This window comes from Nicotiana attenuata, chromosome 10 (genome assembly GCF_001879085.1).
Source record: "Nicotiana attenuata strain UT chromosome 10, NIATTr2, whole genome shotgun sequence".
Lineage (NCBI taxonomy): Eukaryota > Viridiplantae > Streptophyta > Magnoliopsida > Solanales > Solanaceae > Nicotiana > Nicotiana attenuata.
Window position 1 is genome coordinate 50609492 of NC_031998.1, and position 14777 is coordinate 50624268.

A 14777-nucleotide genomic window follows, 5' to 3' on the forward strand; every position below is an offset into this window, starting at 1 on the left:
CATATTGATCCATATTGCTCGCAACCTCCATTTAACTTGCTAGCACCATAGACTTCCTTTCGTGCATTCTCAATTGTCTGTAAGCAAATTACTTTTCTTGGTCATTCTATCACTGGTTGCATGAATACTTGACTTATCTTGTTGCCCACGAATACTGTAATTTCCTGTAATTCATATGATCTCAAATATCACCTTTGATTTTTACATCCCGTTCATTAGCACTTGCTTATGGAGTGTATACAATATTGTAGTGAGACTATTGTTACAAGACCATTCTTCTTCAAGTTACTGTGCTTAGGTTGAAGCCTTCTTCCTTATTTCCTCATCTAGTCTTTCGTTGTAGTACTTAGGGGACACCCTCTGACTTTCGTAAAGCTGCGAGCTTATTACATCATATACCTGGTGGAATTGTTTTGATGTTCTTGTTTGCCTATAATTATCCCTGGTTACTTATCTCCGCGCTCTTGTGCTCGTAGGATTACTTCTGAATTCAAATTTAGATTGTCTAGTTAGTGGACTCTCTCTTATTTTGGTAAAACTTATACGGTACCTTTAACTGCCCCAACTTCTATCTGAAAATTTTTCAACGATTGCGATCTCGTATCTGCGAGACTGACTTCCTTATGCTGGGGTTCACTACATTTATCTTACATGATCTATTGATTTATCTGCATCCTCTTGTCTAGCCATAACTAGACTCTTCCTGAATCCACTACAGACTACTCGTTGATCTATTCTATTCTGCGTAACCTCTCTTGGTTTATGTCTTTTGTCTTAACTTACCTCTCGTGTTGGCTCCTTATGTATCAAGTGTTCATTCCCACTTATTTATCATTATCATTTGGTATGGAACCCGTACTGCCTCTCCCCGATGTCATGCTTGCATAATGTTCTAGAGTTGTATCATATCTGTAGGATCTGAATAAGTGTAATCTCATTCCTTTCGCCATTCTACCATATTCTTCCTTTACTATTCTAGATTTACCTCCTCATCTTTGGCATCTTTTAACATCTTTATGTGCTCTTACTTGCCTTGCGGTAACCCTTTCTGTACCAAAGATAATAAAATTTATTACTCATAAAGGTGACACCTAGTGTAACTGGCACACTTAGTTCTTTAAGCTTAACTTTGCTCACAGTGCTCGCTTCAGGGAAGCCTCTTCCTGAATGACCTTTAAAGGTTATTCTTCTGTTGTCCATACTTATATCGTCAGAATGCGATCTCTAAAATTCTCATGATTCCTACTATTATCAAATCATTCGGTCCCTAATTTCATGTTCAATTTATCTTGTTCTCCAGCCCATACTGATTACTATTACTCCGAGGTCTAGCTTTTGCTTCTGGTAATCATGTTGGAATCACTAACTTATCTCTTGAAATGAGGATATGACTTTATGGCTTATACTCTTTTATTGTTTCAAGGCATGTCTCCTCTTGTCTTTCCTTCACTTGATTATAGACTGTGTCATCATGTCATATTTGATTTACCTTTATCACCCATATATCATATCTTACTCATAATACTTCATTTACTCTCTTCTTATTCTCCTGCTAATATTTCGGTCTATCATTTGGAAACTTCAACAAAATGTTCTTTCACATTTAACTCCCCTTGCTTCATCTCACTAGCTCTTCGGAACACCTAACATTCTCTCTTTGCTGGGGACGGAAGCCATACTAAGGTAAATATTTATGCCTTCTAGGATTTACACTGCCTATTTTCTGAACATTCTAATATTCATATCCGAATATACTATTCTAGAGTGGACCATCTAGGTATCTCACAATGAGATCTATTACCACGTTTGCACTATCCTTCAGAAATGCCAGCTAATACTAATGATCCATTCACCATTTTGGGTTAGTCTAACACCAGCTGGATCCTGATATCCCATCCTTCTCTTAAATAATATATGTTAGCTCCAATATGGCATAACTAAGATGAGTGTGGCCAATTGTACATACCTTTGTTACTGTTGAAGGTAACTCAAAATGCTTATATTTCTCTGTCATAGTTGTAAATACTGATAATCTTCACTAACTGGGTACCTCGTACCCTTCTTCACCTTACTTCTTTTACTTGTTGAAACTTGTATCTATTTCAGATTCTCTTATTATTTTTTACCATATGGATAGATAGATATTCATGCCTTAGGGCTCCTTATCAAGAAGCATACACATCTTAGTACACACATGATCTGCTGAAGACCTTACATTTACTCATCATAAGCATGATGCAAAATTGAGTTCCTCTGACTCAACTCTTCGACAGCTACATCTCTTACCAACTGTCTTTCTGGATGTAGGTATCGTTGTATTACGAATAAAATAGAATTCAGGAGTTTGAATTCTTATAACTGAGCTCTACCACACGATCTGGAGTACGAAGAATGAGTGACAGTCCTAAATGTCTTGTAGCCTCCTGCTTATAAGTGTGGTGCACAACACACTCATAAATAAGACTCAACTAGACACGGCTTGTAGACTCCCTAGGACGGAACTGCTCTGATACTACTTTTATCACGACCCAAACCGATAGGCCGCGATGGGCACCCGGTACATAAATGTCATAAAGGTAAAGACAGGGCCTCAACATATCAATCAATACATGTCAAAATTATACTGACCAAATAGGAACTCCAGAGCAAATGGTGTGCACCAACACCTTCCGTTGAGCTGATAACCTACCTGGAAGACTCTCAACCTGTCTATCAGGACCTCCAGGCATAAAACGCAGCGTCCCCGGGCAAAAGGGACGTCAGTACAAATAATGTAACGAGTATGTAAGAAAAAAAAAATCACTAAATAAAAGACATGAGAGAAACATGGAGTAAAAGACTCAACATGTATGTCTGAATAGCTTTGTGAATCATTTAATATTTATAATGCCATGCATATGCGTATAAATGGCATGTGATGCATAGGTATATACATACATAACATCATCAAGCCTCTGAGGGCATCCCATCATATCATCTCAGCCACAGTAGGCGGAATCATCAAAGTATACCAGCTGATCAAGTGGTGGTGCGTATATAACGCCATAACCTTTTCCCATACCCTATATACATATAATATACACGTATAATAACGCCATCTAGTCATGGATCAATGTACATGTATAAATGAATGCAATGCATATTGAAGTAACTCAATAAGATCTCTCGGACTAGCATAAGATCAATATGCCTTCGAATAAGCTTTATGAACTTACGTATTTTCTAAAACCCATGAACAGACAATATGATAGTAGGACATATGGAAAATCAAGAACATAGGCAACCCTAGTACTTCTAAGAATACAATCATTTGTGAAAGTTGCATGCTTGCTCGTTTCGTTATATCATATGGATCAAGCCAAAAGGTTAGAAGGGATAGCTTTAACATACCTCGTTAAACTTTATAGCATTCCTATTCTGCAACATGGTTAGCGTCTTGACCTTATATAATCTGGAACCGGCCCGTTCTACCCTGAGCTTGTAGGAATCAAACAAACACTATAAATCTTTTTGGTGTTCTTCAGATTAATTTGGGAAGTAACGTTGCTACACAATTATGCTAATACACTTGCTGCCAATGCTTGGTCCCTCCCCAAAGAAATGTTCCCAGCGTGATCAATATTATTGCCACCAACAATGGAGTTATTTCCAAATGAATTGTTTCCACAACGTAAGTATATTATTGCCTTGTATTATCTAACTAAGTTGATGTCCTTTTATATAATGTTCCTGCCTATATTATCTATATATGGTGCTGCCATGTGTGGATAATTTAGATAAAGATACATGGGTATATAATTGCACTAGTCACCTACTAAAATTAGACACCCATTCCATAACCTCACCTAACTTTCACACGTATCCACCCCTTTATTCTACCAAATCTTTATCTAGTTCCACTACTAGCAATATTTATCCTTTACTAATAGTAATAAAGGTCATCCCCTGGTGGGACCTACAAGGACATGTTGTCTCCTTAACATTATCCATACACTTTAACTAATTTTCCATATAATTAATTAAATGCATAATTAATTTCTAAATCTCATTTCACTTAAATACTAATCACTTTTAACATACTAGAATATATTTTACTATCATGGTCATGTGGTATATTGTATAGCACTAATCCATAAATACGGGGTATTATAGCTTGGACTGTATCTTATCCCAAAATGTCAAACTTTGACGAAATCCATGTTTTTCAACTCGTTTACCCTCTGACCTTCACGGCTTTACTTATCTCTTATTATAAATAACATAAATACTTATAACCTCAAAAACAATCTTTTTCTTGAACTTATGTCAATTTTCTTACGATAAATCCAACGTACAAAAGCACGGGATGTAACTGTGCCACCAGAAAGCAAGGGACTATCTGTATAGTGTAAAATTGGTTCACATTAAATACTCGAATGTAGAATAACACGTGGAACTGGGAATAGACGAAAGATGAAGCAAGTGAAAACGAGACCGAGGACAACAACTTTGGTTGGCATCGGGTAGATCCCGAAGGGAATGTTGTTAACCAGGGTAAAGGAATATTTGCCGCCAGATGACATTCAATGAAGAATATTCCTCACTATTTAATACATGTCCGTTACAGAAAATTTTGGCATTCATCACCTGTCGTTACATATTTATCAATGATCCCCCCCCCCCCCTATTATTGTCATTTAAGAGGGGCTTGATCTTAGGACCTTGTTCCCTAGGTATAGCTATAAATAGTGACTTCAACAGCCATTGTAGGGGACGAAATTTTTGAAAAACTTACGCTTCACATTATTCCAAGCTAATTCTATCTAACAATATTCTTATTGCTATCTTCGGAAGCCTTGCTCCCGGAACCAAGTTGTCTGCCATTTTACCTCCATTTCAATGCTAAGTCTTAAATTTTATTTAATTTATTTATCATTTTGGAATCAGATCGATTCACTTGTTTACATACCACACTATAAATTCAACTGTACTGTTTTACGGATAAACACAATCTATATTATTGAAGAAACGGAACGTACGATCCATTTTAGTGTGAGGGGAATTTTCTTGGTATACACATGAATAGAACATATGGCAATGGATATCGACAAGGTTATCCTTGAAATTCCATGACGAGCAAGAAATTGTCTCGTTCCTAAGAGCCATTGGTAGTTTATAATATACATTCTCGAGTTGGACATTAATTTACTTTGAGTAATTCGTTGTTGTGATAAAATATGGCCCTATTACCATGTCCATTCTACTTATTATATTTTTTTTTTTTTTTTGGACATCCCTTTTTGCCTTCTTTTTTTATACGAATGGAGTTTCTTGGACAAGTAAGTGGCTTCGGCATAGGATGTCATGGACAAGTGGCTATAGAAATTAGTGCATGTTTGACCAAACTTTTTCAAGGTCAAAGTATTTTTTTTTTAAATGCTTTTTCCCCTAAAGTTGAAGTATTTGGCCAAACTTTTAAAAGAAAAAAAGTACTTTTGGGTAGAAGCAGAAGCAAAAGTAGTTTTGGAGAAAAAGAAAAAAGTAGATTCTTTCCAAAAATACTTTTTTGAAAAGCACTTTTGAAAAAAATATACTAAAAATACTTTTTAAAAGTTTGGCAAAATATTAATTGCTGCTCAGAAATATTTTTTAAATTAATTAGCCAAGCACAAATTGTTTCTCTCCTTTTGAGGAAAAACACTTCTCTAAAGTTGAATTTATAAGCTTGGCCAAACAAACTATTAGTCAAGTAACTTCTTTCTTTTTTTTGACTGGAAAAGATAATATATTATAAAAATATTACATAGTACTGTCAGTTGCATCCCTAATAAAACAACAAGCCTCGAGGACATTTTAATTCCCCATTTCGGCTAAAATAAAACACGCATTAATACTGAGTTTTTTGGTCAAATACACATAACCATTTCTGTCCATTGCTAGATTATTTAATACTAGAGGCAATGGATTGACAAAAACTTGGTTTTTCCTTGCATGCTTGAGTCCATCCTTGGCAATTTCATGAGCCAACTTGTTCCCTTCCCGAAAATTATGGATGACCTTCGGGTGCTTCAGCTGGTGCATTAACCACCTACAATTAGTAATAATAGATTTGTAAGGCAAAGCATTTGAATATAAGATTATTATGAGCTCCGTTGCATCTGTTTCTACAATTAGTGGAGAGAAACCATTTCTGAGCGCTATTGAAAGCCCTATCCTTCAAGCTTCTAGTTCAGATTGGAGAGGGGAAGACGATGGATTGGAGTGTTGGAAACCCATTAACCAGTCTCCTCTATTGTTTCTGAAAACACCACCCATGCCTCCCAAGTTGGAGTTATCTTGGAAAGCACCATCTATGTTTAGTTTAATAAAATTATGAGGGGGTTTGTTCCAAGGAATCTTATAGAATTGGATTGGGTAAATATAGGTTCCCTAGTTGTATAATAGTAAGAATTCTAAAGCTAGGGATACTGCATGGGAATGATTATATTTGAGGGTCATATTATTGTGATTGTTATTATTTCTGTTTGCCCAAATTGTCCATACGACAAAGAGGAAGAGGTTGTCCCAAGGTAACAAGGTGGAGGGAGAATTTGGGCATATGTTCCTAATCTTAAGCAACCAATCAGAATTGTTTTTTGCTTGGGAAAAAGTATGACCTATAGTTGTCCAGAACGTATTGACAGAAGCACAATTTATGAAAATGTGTTCAAGAGTTTCCTCCCCATTTTTGCATACTAGACAAATAGGGTCGATATTTAGGCCTATATAGTGTAAGTAATGACGTGTAGGGAGCCTATTGTGGACACATTTCCATAAGAGAAATCTAATCTTATTGGGACAGTTGGACTTCCAAATCCAATCAAAATCAATCAAATTGGTTGCTCTAGGATTAATCAGTTTGTAGCAAGTCTTAGTAGTAAAAATACCATTTACAGTCAAGTCCCAATAACAAGAGTCATGATTACTTTTATTAGGCTCAAAAGAAAGAATGGCATTCTGAATGTGGGGTGGTAATTTGAAAGAGATTTTAGAAAAATCCCAATGGTTACCTAGCCAAATATCTTTGATGCAAAGATGTTCAGTAGGAATGGTTAGGGGTCCCTCTATATTATTCCTAAGAGTAGTGGAATTTGGAATCCAATTGGATTCCCAAATATTCATAGAAGAGTTTGAATGAGGAATCCATTTTAGCCCTTTGTTATAAATCTCCCAGCCTTTGATAATACTTTTCCAAATGAAGGAAGAGGTTTTAAGATTTTTGGTAGAGCCATAAAGATATGAAAGAGTTTGTGACCAAGGAAGCAAAGGATTGTGAAGGATTCTCCAAGAAAGACTAGCTAGAGCTACAAGGTTTTTATCTTTTGCCGCGTGGATGCCAATCCCCCCATCTTTAGAAGTAGTATTGGATCCCCAAATGAACCTTTTTTGAATTTTGTCAATGCTCTTGAGAATCTTGATAGGTAAGTAATTATAATGCATGACATGATTTGGGATGCTATTAAGCGAAGCAGATGCTGAAATTGTCCTGCCTGCCATGTTAAGGAATTTTGATTTCCAAGAAGCCATTTTGGCAAACATTTTATCAATAATGAATTGGTAATCTGAAGGCCTAGGTTTTGTGTTTGTTATTGGGAAGCCAAGATATTTGTCAAAATAATTACTGAATTTTATGCTGAATAGTTTGGACAGCTCCTTTTTGGTGGAAATAGGACAATTTTTTGAAACAATGAACTTAGACTTATCTAAGTTGATCTTTTGGCCTGATAAAGTGCAGAAAGAATCTAGTCATTTTAGGATGGTATTTGAGGATTTGTTGTCAACATTGCACATTAGGGTAAGGTCGTCCGCATAGAATAAATGAGATATCTTATAATGGTTTTTTCCTAAACTAATGGGGGACCAGTTACCAATGTCCACCTGATGATTTATATTAATGGATAATATTTCCAAACAAAGTATAAAAATATAAGGGGACAGGGGATCTCCTTCGTCCAGGTTTGATATTTCTACTGTGTGTTTCCCTATAAGGTCTATATCCCCCTCCATTTCCTCCCCCCCGGGTTTCCTAAGTCTGGAGGTATAAGAGGTTCCGGAATCTGTTGGGCCATTTGAGCTGGGTTCATTTGCTCCTCCTGTAGCACGGGGTTTAGAGGCAGTTCCCATGGCATCAGGATTGGGTTTAGAGCCATCAGCTCTTGGGGAGGGAAGAAAGGTAGTTCTAGGCCCATGTTTTGAGGGAGATAAGGGTTCTGGGCAAAGTGGGGAGGAAGGTTCCATTGTGCCCTCATTGCTTGAACTAAGTTGTTGTTCATCCCAGGAGCTAAGGGCTGCATGATGTTGTTTACCCAAATGTGGTTTAGGTAGTTGCTCATTAATAGGTGGAGACCCTCCGATATTACTTGAGCCAGGAACTGAGGGTTGTTTATGAGAATGATGCTCTCTTGCCCATTGATGGTCACTTGAAGTGAAATCCCCCTCCCCATCAAACCTAGTTCTATCCAGCTGGTGGGGTGATGATTCTGTGGAAGTGGGGGCTGGGCATATACAACTGGAAGGGGAGGCATTTGTTGGGGTAGATGTGGAAGATTTTCCATTGAAAAAGGTCGAAGTTTTGTCAAGATTCGGATGAGTCAAAACCTTCTCCGATTGCCTAGAGGGTTTCTTGGCATTGTCTGAGGGGGAAACTTTGTGATATAAGGATTGAGGGGTAGGATTTGGGGGTATGATTAGATCTATTTGCATGCAGCCTGGATGGTTTAGCGTGCTCGAACATATAGAGGATTTTGCATGAGATTCTAATAGCACGTGTATTTGTGTATTTGCCATTTGGATGGAAGAGTGAGCATGGTTGGGTGGGTGGCTGTCCGCATGCATTTGCATGGTATTTGGTTGATTAGTTAAATCATTATTAGAAGATGAGGAGGTTTTTAGGTAGTGATTAGTGCTAGTCTGAGACTCTTTCGATTGGGTATGAGTATCACTTAGGGGGTAGTCATTTTTATTTGCTATTTTGTCCTGTAGTGATTTTGTAGGATTTTTGGCAGCATTTGGGGTTTAGACCCGGTTCAATGGACCTAGAGTAGGGTGGTTTTTGTTCACTGGCAGGGTGGTATTATCTAATACCATTTGTTGAGGTTCAAACTTGTGGTTAGTAGCCTTATCGTTATGATTTTTTGGAAATATGAGGAAATTGGGTAAGAGGGGGTTGAGAGTTGTTTAGAACAATTTTCTCATGAACAACATTACTAATTTTTTGACCATATTTAAAATTTTTTGAAGAAGGTGTCTTACCTGAGTTATGGATTGGAACTCTAAAATTATTACCTGACATATGGACTTTAGATGTGGATACCTCTTTTCCTTTGATCTGATGAGCATTCCTACGCCGAGGGAAGTGGACTGTTTGCCAACCTTTGTCTGGTATGCTTGAGGTTGTGGATATGTCTCCTACCGGCTGTGTTTGACTTGTGTTCTTCTTATTAGAATCTTTCTTCTCGCAGACCAAATCTCTATAACCTAAATAGCCACAGTGTTTGCATAGGTAGTTGTCTGCTTCATATTGGATTTCTTGTTTATGGTTACCAATAAGGATTTGTTTTTTAACCGGCTTATCCATCGGAACTTCTATGCATAATCTTGCATATCGACCTCTAAGAGATGAAGAAGTGCATGCATCTATCCTTAGGAGTTTACCAATTGATTTCCCTACCCTTTGCAGAATTTGGCCATCGTAGAACTCTGTGGGTAATTGTGGTAATCTCACCCAAATTGTCGTATGGCTTTGCTTTGCATTTTTAGAAACAAAATTTGGTTGCCACTGTTGGGTTGATAAAAAGAAGCCAAAACAAACCAGGGTCCATCCTGGAGGATGTGATTCATACTGTCTTCATTTTGGAGTTTTACTATGTAGTAATCGTTTCCCAAGTCTATGAGAGGGAAGTTTTCTTTTATTTTCCATAACGCCTGAATTTTCTGTTTTAGCATTTGGTGTAGAATTCTTTTGCCATGAAGTTTGATGATTAGAGAGTACATCCAGGGGAGGTAAATTCATTTTTTATCCTCCTTTGTGATGGGTATTGAAAGTGTTTGTTTATCAGACAACTTTTCGGAGGAAAAAACTAATTCATCCTCAAGAATTTCCATTGGAGAGGAGTTGGGATCAAGATGGCGTAAAGAGAGGATTAAAGGGTCCCCATTACCAACGAGCTTTTTCTTAAAATTTAAAGGTATAGGGTCCTTTGGGTTTTCAGAGTTTGATTGATCCATAAGGTGGTTTGTATGCATTAAAAAGTCCGGAGGCTTTGGAGGAATATGGGGATTATCAAAGGTTTTTTTATCAGTGTCCATTGAATTTCAAGATGGAGGAAGAAAAAAAAACTGGGGGGATTTTGAGAGATGTAGGAGCCTCTCTTTCTAGGAAATTTTTCCCTTCGTTAATCTAGAGAGAGAGAATGAGCAACCTCTCACTACCAACTCCACCGGAAAACTCTTGCCTAATCCCTCCTAAACCTCCTGACAAACAACCTCATACACATAATCCATCACCTTCCATAACAAATCCTGCAAAAAGTCCTACATCCTATAAGGATAAGTTAACCCAAGGGGAATTATCCTCTATGGAACAACACACCTAGGATCACACTGCACATCTATGGACACCCAAGCCTATGATGATGAAGACCCTCCATTGAAATCTATGTGTAAAAACTTGAAACAAATAACTCTAAGTGAGGAAGACAAGCAAAGAATGTATGATCCTTGGAGGTTTTCATTAATAATAAAGCTCTTGGGGAAAAGAATAATTCATCACTACCTAAAGAAGAAAACACAAGAACTATGGAAGATTGATGAAAATTACCCCCTAATAGACTTAGGGGAGGATTACTACACGGTCAAATTGATGAAGGAGGAAAGCATGGTTAAGATCCTACACAATGGTCCACGGTTCATCAATGGCCACTTCTTATCAGTACAACAATGGATTCCAAATTTTGTGGCAACTAAGGCATCCCAAAACTACACAGCCGTCTGGATTAGATTACCTCAACTACCTATGGAATTTTATGATGGGATCATCCTCACAAAAATTGGAAACTGCTTTGGGAAACTACTGAAGGTGGATGCATGCACATCTGTCATATTGAGAGGAAGATATGCTCGCCTATGTGTGGAATTGCCATTGAACCAACCAGTCCAAACCTCTATTTTAATAGGGCAACACGCTCAACCAATCCTATAGGAAGGAGAAGGCTTCCTATGTAAAAATTGTGGACGGTTGGGTCATTCAACCATCAATTGCACCTATTGCATAGCCCCGGGTGGACAACAACAAGGAAGGACCATTGAAGAAGTAGCAGTCCCTGAAGGTGAAGATAAAAAAGAGTGGAAAACAGTGTCCTTTCCCAAGAAAGATAAGAACAAGGTAGGCAATCAACAGCAATTGAGGGAAGTCTTCCAAAATGACAAAGGTAATAATGCACGTTTATTGGCTTCAAGGCCAGGTAAGTCCAGCTATTCCCCAGGTACAGCTCTTACAAACCTTTCTACACAATTAACTACTACATCAAAATTAGCTACTGCTTCTTCTCATTTTGTTCCCCAATCAGCTAAGGGAAAAGAAACAAACTCAGATGCTCACATCCCCACTGGAAAAACCACATTACATGGGTAATAGCGGTTTTACTAAGAAACCACATGAGAACACTATTTTGAAAAATTATGTAAGCAAAAAAATAGTAAATGAAAATACAATTTTGCATGGCACTAATGCCATCCTCTCTACAAGTGGCCAATACGTGTCACAAGAAAATCTCCGTAATTATGAATCAAAACCTTTCGCTATCAAAATGGACAAGCAATTAACTAGCCCGTTAATAAACTTCTTAAACCTAAATAACATAACTACATCTACTCCTAGCCAACCCGTGACCCTAAACAACCAATCAATGGATGGAAATCATAATCATCAAATTAACAACTTGCAAACTCCCTCCATAAATAACAACTCATCCATGCAACACATGGAAGTAGAACAATGCCAAGTGGCAACTACCATTTCCATGCAAGATCCGGTAGATATTGATATAAACCACACACAAAAAATCCCTCAAACTACTACCCTAGATCAAATCATTACAAACCCTACTACCCACATAGTTACCTCCCCCTCTATATTACACTTAGCATCTGAGAATGGCAAGAACTCCACTAACACTGAGAAGGAGGTATCGACTGCTCCAACTCTTTCATCTATCAAGGAATCCAACAATGAACAACCTACCTCCTCTCCCACCCCAAATTCAATCACCACCAGTAGTCTATGCCCAACCACCAAGCCCTCCCAACCATGTACCCCATTCATGGGTCGAACTGGGGCTTCAGGGGCAAGCCATATCCTTCAACATGGAGATCAACGGGCAAGACTCCATTCTAATCATTCAAAACACACACTTTCTGGCACAACTAATCTCGGAAGGAATGACCCTAGCCATGAACAACTATATCAACCAAATATGGATGAGCAATATTCTACAACCCCTTGCTCCATCACTGAACCAGAATCTAGTGCAAACCATGCAAGGCATGTGGAACATACCACACAATGCCAATCAGCAACTACCACAGAATCCACCACTCAACTTGCCCTTCTTTGCCCCGGAGGATCTAATCATGATGAACCCCATTTTCACACAATGGACACCACAGCATCACATGCAAGACCAACAACTAGGTCCACATCCAGAGCCAATGGAGGTTCAACCGCCAATTCCCAACATGCAAAACCAGGAAGGAGCCTAGGAGGAAGAAGAGGAGCAAGAGGACGACCTAGAAATCCTGTTAGAGCCACCAGTGACCTTTTCAAACCTAAACGAGGTAAAAATACTAATCTTCAAGGAAATGCTAGACAGGAAATGTATCTACAGTTGTCCAACGACACTTTACAAGTGCTCCTTGGACATTCGTCCTCCCCACGATCCCACAGTAGGCAAGAATGTAGTCATTCTAGTCCCCTCCTTGAGGAGGGATCCAAAAAACATCCCCCCCCCCCCCCCGCCACAATGAATCCAATGAATCATCCTAGTAACATAATTGTTTGGAATGTTCGAGGTGCAAATAATGATAATTTTAGGAGACACTTCCGTGAAATTATGGATACTCATAAGCCAAATCTAGTTGCACTGCTTGAAACAAAAATGGAGTGCCATGTATCTATTCTGGAAGAATACAACTTTAATGAGATGGTGGAGGTCCCAGCGGAGGGAAACTCTGGTGGAATGGTGCTCCTATGGAATACTGCTGTGATTAAAGTGTACAATTTCACCAAAAATGGCCAATCCATCCATGCAATGAGTGAGGTAAAGCCCAAAAATTTTCCGTGGCTTTATTCTACAGTATATGCTAGTAATAATATTGCTACTAGGATGTTATTATGGGATGATTTTAAATATACCTATGATAGATATAAGGGACCCTGGCTAGTGACTGGGGATTTTAATGAACTTACTAATTCTACGGATAAATTTGGGGGCAAAACTATTAATCAAAGAAGGGCCAAGAATCTTATTAAGTGCCTGAACTATTTCCACCTAATGGATTTAGGCTACAAAGGATGTAAATACACTTGGTGAAACCATAGGAGGAGAAATAGGGGCCTCAATATGGAACGATTAGATAGGGTATACACTAATCAATCTTGGTTACAAGAGTATAATAAGGTTACGGTTACACACCTACCTAAAATTCACTCTGACCATAACCCTATTTTAGTCAACATTAACAATAATATTAACAGTCATAATGCTAGACCCTTTAGAATGGAAACATTTTTGGTGTTCCCACCCAGACTTCCCAAGGATTGTTACGGATAGCTGGGCTAATAAGGACATTATAGAAGGTACTGTGAATTTCCAAAAAAATGTATTAGAGTGGAAAAAGGAAACATTTGGGAACATTTTTGCAAAAAAAAGAAATCAATTAAAGAGAATAACTAGAATAAAAAACTCTCCTAACTACCAGTATAGTCAATTTCTTAGGGACCTAGAAGTTAACCTTATAGACGAGTATGAGTCTGTTCTCAAATTAGAGGAGGATTATTGGAAAATTCATTCTAGGGTTAATTGGCTAAATGAGGGAGATGCTAATACAAGATATTTCCATATACAAGCAACTAATCGAAGAAGGAGAAATAATATTGTCTTCTTCAAGGACAACAATGGATGCTGGATTGAGAACCAAAATGCTCTCATGCACCATGTGTCAAGTTACTTCCACAATATCTTTACTACATCTCATGAAGTCACAAATTGGAAACAAGTAACTTCAGCTAGTAAAAACTTTAGTAAAATAGACTTGTCTTGTCTTGACAAGCCTCTTAGAAATCATGAGGTTCGAAGAGCTATTTTTTCCTTTAAACCAACTAAGGCACCTGGCCCTGATGGTAGGGGTGTGCATTCGAATCGGTTTACCGATAAATCGAATCGAATATTTGTTATCGAAATCAAAATCGAAAAAATTGAAACCTTATTGAAACGATAACGATAAGCATATGTACAAATAGATAATCGATAAGTAATTATCGATAAGGGTCAAAATCGAATAGATAAATCGAATGGATACCCCTAGACTGTAGACACTTGTTAAATGAGTAATTACCTATTTGTGTAGATTAATATAACATACAGAATGTATATATATTCCGCTACTATTTTGAAAGCGGCTATACAATATTATTTTCCCTAATCTATACCCATTCCTTTACCCTAAGTCCCTTACCCTATTATTTCCTCTACCACATTTAA